Source organism: Jatropha curcas, chromosome 8, assembly GCF_041381405.1.
Source record: "Jatropha curcas cultivar XTBG-Jc1 chromosome 8, XTBG_Jcur_1.0, whole genome shotgun sequence".
Taxonomy (NCBI): domain Eukaryota; kingdom Viridiplantae; phylum Streptophyta; class Magnoliopsida; order Malpighiales; family Euphorbiaceae; genus Jatropha; species Jatropha curcas.
The window spans coordinates 10574112-10582125 of record NC_143158.1 but is presented as its reverse complement, the minus strand read 5'-3'; the positions used below and the strand labels follow the sequence as shown (position 1 = coordinate 10582125).

General features: G+C 31.3%; 1 pseudogene; it reads right to left on the bottom strand.

The window, feature by feature from the left end:
* Positions 1-367: 367 nt before the first annotated feature.
* On the bottom strand, positions 368-1336 carry LOC149494186 (serine/threonine-protein phosphatase 7 long form homolog pseudogene; annotated as a pseudogene).
* Between the last annotated feature and the right edge of the window lie 6678 nt (positions 1337-8014).

Here is an 8014-nt window from a genome sequence, read left to right as displayed (position 1 = left end):
GGTGCATAAGTCTAATACGGGCATCCTCTAAGCCATCCTCCTGAGAGTAGATATATAAAAATAAATTCCAACAATTATCATATCAATATTTTACTCATCATGTACTTCTACAACATAAAATTATATATATTTGCATACTTACAACTGCTTCTAAGGCAGCTCCAGCATGCGAAATCCAATGTTGGGCTACACGATGAGACCACTCTAAATTATGGAAATGATAGTGAAGTGGCTGTGTAGCAGGTGTGCTAGGAATAACTCTGTCACTGTGACTCTCGCAAATTGCAATCCAAGTTGCATGGGCTGCAAGCCAGTTATACTCAGACTGTCATAGTTCTATCAGGTAAAGGTGATCAGAATGTTGGGGCTACTTAGGGATTGCCTGCTGCATCCCCAGTTGATGCATCACCCTCTTTGGATAATTCCACTTAATAATATGAAAACATAGCAGAGGTACTTGTGCTCTCCAAATACCACGACCTTGTAGATAATATGCTAGGAGTGCTTTAAGAACCTCGTCAGAGTATGGGTCCCATCTTATCTGTAATTCAAAATAAGTATAGAAATTTTCCAATTACTATTTCAAGAATGGGACAATGCATGACTTATAGTGAAAATAATGAGGTATCTTACCTGCTGATGTGATGTCCTATCAAATTGTTATCTAATATGAACAAGCATGTGGGTAGTGACCTCTCTTATTGACGAGCGTTGCTCCACCTGCCATAAAATAACAAAAGCAATATTTATATGGCATTTTCATCTAGATAAAAGTTTCATTCAATTTTAAATTACCTACTACCCAGCAGAGCATCAAGGCGAGGGTTAGGATCAGTGATAGTAGGAGCAATTATTATAAATCTCTCCTAGGCCCAAATTTGAAGAATAAATAAGGCACAACTAATTATTGAGACTGAAGGATCAGTTGCACAACATAGCTCCCTATACAAAAGGCTAAGACCGCCCCGCCTCAACTATAATTTCCTACCCTGTCAAGATCAACAAGTAAAGGCAAATAGATGAGGGAGACTCTTGTTAAAGTCTTATCACTTAATAAGGATCCACCTATCAGTCTCATGATATATGCTCGTGCATGCCTCTATAAAGTGATTAAGTTGGCATTGACAGGGACCTCATTGAATTGCTCTACTAGCCAAGACATAGTAAGAAAATTACCCCTTAAATATTGACATCTCAGTCGCACTCCCAATAATTCCTCACACACATCTGCCCACTCTAGGAGAGTATTGCCAATCACAACATCACCGTCAATAGGCAAACCTGTAAGTACGACAATATCTTGAAGGGTAATGGTGCACTCTCCCTCAGGCATCATGAAGGTGTGACTCTCTGGTCGCCATCTCTCAACAAGTGTAATGATCAGATGCTAGTCTAGTTGAAAGAAACCAAGCCACGATACTCCATAAAATCCACTAGATTACAAAAATGGAATTATGCGTGCACCTACATCATTCGGCAGGTGTAGAGTAGCCCCAGAATGTCTGCATCATAAAACTGGTAGATCAGCATCTCCATACCATATAGCATCAGATCTATGACAACGTTGTTGATGCAACAAACTAGTATCTTACGGTCCAGGACTAATATAATCTCTTTTATGGTGTCCAGATGCCATTATTTTGTTGCCCAAGCTGAAACAGAAATCGAACAGGTAATATATCAAATAAATACAGAAATGGAATTAACTTAATATAAATTCAAATTAATAATGAAAATAAATCGATTATTCTTTTAAGGTAATAATAATAGTTATTATTATGTAATAGATATGCACCGTACACCTAATATGTGTACATATATAGCATAATCTCAGTTTACTAACAACAACGTAGCAAGCAATAAGGCAAATACTTTTGGAATTCATCATCACTACTATCAGATGAAAAATCTGAAATATCCACTTCTTCACTTCTTATAGTTAAACCGCGACAAAGACTTTGTTTTGAATGATATTCATCAAGTCGTTTCTGCATAATATTTGTTTCAACTTTCAAGTGTTCTTTCACTCTTGTAATCTCTGCTCTTGTAGATCGGGGTAATAGAGCATAATGAACTTTTGGGATAGATATCTCATGGTATAGACAATATGCTTCTAGTTCACATCTAATTTCCAATAATCTATCACATTCTGTTTCATCAGATATTGTACATGGGCCAAAGATTGCCTTAACGGTGCTATGAGGTCCATAAAAAATATGGTCTGCTTTGGTTTGCATCATCCATGAATAATTTTTAACATTTGTGAATTCTCTTTTCCTCCTAAACCACGTCGTCTGATTTAGATTAACATATTTATCGATTGTCATAACTCTTGCTTGTCTTTCATTAGATGTTCGTGCCATAGGATATTGTTCTACTATTGGATGAAAAAGTTTCCCGATTCAACTAAATTTATAAAGTTACAAATTTAGGAGTCCAACTTTCTTTTGATATTTATTTATCTTCATCCTCATTAATTTAGCAATTCATACATTTATTATTTTAAAATGTTATATTATCTGTAATACAAGCATATCAATTGATATCAATTTAATAGAAATAAAATCAACATCTATTTAACAAATATTGCAAGTAAAGAACTGAGGTAATACCTTAAGCAGGTTTTTCTCGGCTTGTACGATATTACTATGCAAAAGTGATTCATTGCCGAAAATAGTTAACATATTTTCATTTAGAATAATTATATTTTTAAATTGATAAACAATAGTACTCCCTCTGTTCTCTTTATATGGAGATAACTGAATTTGCATAGGGATTAAGATGGCAGTTAAACTGAATATTTTTTTTCAAATTATATCTATTTTACCCGCAAACAGTATTAAATGGGCTCTTTATTTGATAGATAGACAACTATATGGGTAGACTTTCAAAGTAGCATTAATTACAGGATTTTAGCCAAATTGGAGGGGATTTGAGTTGAAATTGAATGGAATTCTGAGATAATAGAGTTAATTTCTCCATTTTCAAACATTCCCAAATTAAAATCCCATGTTTGAAATTTTGAATTTCCTTCATTTTCTAAAGTCTTAAGCAATTTCAGTTATATGCACGCAAATATGACGAAAATGTGGAGCCAAAAATTTTGATACTCTCATTGTCTCCTCAACTTCTACAATATGCACTCATATGAATTGGGAACAGAACGTGAACATGTAATTGCATTCATAAGCTTTTCAAACTAATGGCAATAGAAAGAGTAGAACAATATTCCTTCCATCATGAATAATCCATTTTCATTTGATCTCAATAAAGTTCCAACAAATTCGCCCACACATTCTCATGATATGCACACAACTTTCGATTTGCCAGACTTGAAGTCCTTACGTGATGCGGAAGAAAGCATTGTGGTAGTTCGTGAAATGAGTCATACCAAAAATGTTGTTGCAGGAAATGAGAAAAGAAGAAACAAAAAGAAAAATATACCAGATCATGTAAAGAATTCTGTAAACACTATGCTTTTTTTTGAGTTGCAATAAAAATCCCATTAAGACGTCGCATGACAATTCGTTCCTTGGCGCATGAAAAACAAATGGGTTTTAGGGAGGTTTAAGATGACAGTTTGCAAGTGATGCCTCTTTAGAAATAGGGTACAACTAAAATATTTTTCGCCTAAGGGGAATCCAAATAGGGTACAACTAGATTTTTTTTCCACTTTGTACAACTTATTCAGAATATGAGCACAATATTTTCATCCGCACTCAATTACATTATAAAATTACATTAAATAATTCAGAATTAATGAAATTCATGTACATATTTACAAGTTGTAATATCGATATAAAAGAGGTTTCAAAATTATAGTGCAATCATCCAATTGGGTGTCCATATTTTAAATAATTTGACAAATTCGCACTCATGTTTGTGCTCACATCCTCAAGTCAAGCACACACTTTTAAAAATACACATTGAAAAATAGTCATCCTTTTAGACTTTGAAAACTTAAATGTATTAAATGTCTTTCTTTTTTGTTTGCCACTTTCCTCATTCAAAGCACAATTTGCATGCGAATTACTAAGCTAAAATAAGGCATCTTAGTTTTTTTCATCTGGCATCCTTCCCAAAATTTCCATTTTGAGTAAAGTTCTCTATATAAAGGAAACACCCAAATTAAAAAGCTTCTCTATATAAAAAGAATAACGGCAGTAATAAGTTTATTAAAATTCATAATTCTATGTGAAATTCAACGTTATGAAAATAAATTCTAAAATAAGAGTACTTAAACTATTAAATTTTAGTATAATTTTTTACATAACTAATAATACATTATACAACTATCCACAAAATCTAATATGGGTCATATCATGCACCCCTTGCATTCTCACGTTTATAGCAAATGATTTGGGACACTAGTAAGTGTAGAAACTTTTTACCACGTTTCATTGGTATGATCTTTTGTGCACTCATAGAGAAACATAAATACAAACTTATCATATATTTTCACATAGTCTTGATTCCAAATATTATTAGCAAGTTGAAAATACCACAAAGGATTGTTATAGTCATGACATTCACTTTCTCTGCCTCGTTAATATTATAGCCGGTATTCATTATCTTTTGAAATATGTCGCTAACGCTGATCATGTGTTCTTGTAAATTTCTGAATTTCTGATTTACTCTAAGTGCATATATTTCTTTAAACATTTCTTTGACTTTCTGCTTTGCATATTCTCCTCTAAATACTTTTGGGTTGAGTATAGTTGTAACCATCTACCCATTATACAAAATTAATACTCAATATTAAGTACCTATATTTCTTATTTATATAAGTATTTTAGCAAAAAAATATTATATAAAATACTCTTGTTATTCCAAAATAATATTGCACATTACTATTTTATATAAAAAATAAACAAGTCAAAAGTTATAATGATTTTTTTTGTACATTGCATTTAGCAAAGTTATAATGATTACAACAAGCATCACACGTTTTAACAAATCATATTTAACAAAGTAAGATTACAGCAAGCATAAATGTGAAATAATCAAAACAAATCATATTAAAATGTATTTTTAACTCTATCAAGCATTACAGCAAATTGAGGAAGTGAAGTTATTTAACTCTACGTCATATTAAAGTAATAATCATATTAAAATAATAATCACAGATTCATTTTTCCAGTTATCTCACTTTATGTCAACCTCAAATATTATGAATTGTCTTTTTAAAAGATTCTGATGGGTAATTAATTCTCGAAAAAAATAAATACAACCTCCTTTTACACCTCCTTTTACACTTTTTTTTAAATTAATACAAAATCCTCCAAAAAAATAAAAATAATGTAATTTACTTATTCATTAAAGTCATATTTTCACTTTTTTTTATAAAATAATAGTTCACTGAGATGGGTAATTAATTCTGGAAAAAAAACAAAATAACAAATTAAATTAAAATGAATTTGACATATAAATACAGGTACTTACCTTCAAAAAAGAAGATCACTTTTGCTTTTAATTTTGAGCCTAAAACAAAACAAATATACAATATAATAAGAAAAAAAATCATATCCAAACATAACAAAATATTTACTCAATTAACAAATATGTAACAAAATATATTAACAAAAAAAACAAAAAAAAATTAAACATTACCAAAGGAAGAAGGAGAAGCACTCGCCTGTGTAGTAAATGGGAGAAGCAAAATTTTTTCCTTTATATACACATATAACTACCCATAAAGCTTCACGGCTTCTAACAGTGGAATAGTAAATATTCTCCGACACTTACTACACATTTCTTTCTTTTCACTTCTTACACTTCTTACACATTTCATTCTTTTCATTATTTACACTTCTTATACCTCTTACACCACAAGAATATTTACCTTTCCTATAAACATCTTTTTCATATTGTTACACTAACAATGACACAATAGAAATATTTTTTCTGTCGCGGGAATCTCACCCATAAATTGTTACACTGTAACAATTGAAACTTTGCATTTGCATGATAATCTCGCCAAGGAAAATATTCCTAACATTGTGACATTGTTTCACTTATAGTGTAACATTCAACTAAGGAGAGAGGAGAGAGAATATTATTCTGTAAAGCTACTGGACAACGTTAAAATAAATTAAAATTTATTAGTTTTATTATAGTCATAGTGTCACAATGAATTTGTTACACTATGATTGGAACAATAGCCTTTGAAATGTCAACACAACACTATTTTGGTAAATATTTTTCGCAGAACACCATTTAGGAAATTAGTTTTTTTCAGAACACCATTCTAGAAAAAAGCCCGAAATTCCATTAATAAGTTGTTCAAAAGCATAAATAAATTGAAGCTATATACATTTCTCTTATTTCTAGGATGAGGGGGCTAATCCTTTCTTCGACACTTTCTCTTATTATGTTCATAATCCAAACAGTGCTAGCATTGTATTACTACTCCTTTCTTGTTTATATTTGGGTTCTTCTTCCCTTTTGGTTCCTCATCTTAATTCTTTCTTCTCTTCACATTTTGTCTTCTTGGTTTCTTCACATAGTCAGATGGTCATATTGGAGCTTCAAGAACTGCTAGCCATGTGTCATGACCATCCAATGGTGTGAGTCCATACCTGTAAGCTTTAAAATACATCTCTTTCTTTAATGACTCATGTACACAGTCCATCATGTCATGTCTCATGTAGTGGATATATGAAATAGCATGACAATAGGGAACTTCTGACAAATATCACACTCTACATGAGCATTCTCTATCATCCAATAACACAACAAATGCATATTCAGAAACTTTGACCTGAAACTTATCCCCATTGGATGGTCTTGGCAGTCAACATGAAGTACCCAGTATGGCCTTTTCAATTCTTCTTCTAATTCTTGGCAAACCTCATCATTCCATTTCTCAGCTCTCATCTTATTGTAGAAGTTTCTTTCCATCAATATAGTTCTAATTTCCTTTAGCATGAGAATAAGAGGTATCCTACTTGCTTTCATTATGTAACCATTAAATGTCTTAGCTATGTTACTAGTAACATCATTTACTATGGGATCAATACTTTGAAAGGTGAAAAAGTGAATTCGCAAGTGCACGAAATTGCAAACAAGTAATAAAGAGTGAGTAGAGCATCGTCCCATGAGGATTGTATACCAAGTACCAAAATTATGTTAAACTACTATTATTTAAATGACAATAAAGAGAATTATTTTAAGAAATTAAATTAAAAGAAATAAAAGAGAATAAAAAGAAATCTAGCAAGACAATTTGATGAAAAGAAATCAATGATTAAAAACTACTAGAGATTTTGACTTCGCTTAATATTATCCAATTTATTTTATTAGTTTGATAATCAATTTTAATTTTTCAAGAAGGAGAAATAATCCTAAAATCACTAACAAGCTCTCCTGATGTATTGTTATCTAGTTTAACCCCGTCTAATTACCTATCTTCCAACAGCACAATCAAACATGAATTAAATCATTAAGTTTTATGGTTTGTTTATGAATTCATAACCTAAGATCGTTAACTTATGAAAACACCCCATGAGTCAAACCATATAGCTTCCGCATCAAGTTCTTCTTCCCATGAAATTTATTACCTTCTTCATATCAAAAACCTTCTCTTGGTAGTGATTAATGAAATAGATTAATTCAGGGAGGAACTCTGCCTGAAAGCATTAAGTTCAATAATAAATTATACCTTAAACAAGGAAAAGCAAATCTAATATTATAAATTGGAATAGAAATTAAGCTACATCGAATCCCTATTATACGAGTTTAGTTCGGCATAGCAACTAAATAAAACTCAATTAAACTTGAAAATAATTCGATACTCAATATGAATAATGAAAATTAGAAAAAAGATTAAGAGTTTAGAGATAAAAACTAGTCAACGAATAGCGTGGACGACTTTTTTGATTCTTTACACAAACTTGAATGCTCGAAGTCTTAAAAGAAAGAAAACTAAGAAAAGAATAGAACAAAGATCTAAGATCCTCGATTCGCTAGAGAGAGAGTGTTGGCTCAAGAGTTAAATTCTAAATCTCAGACTTAT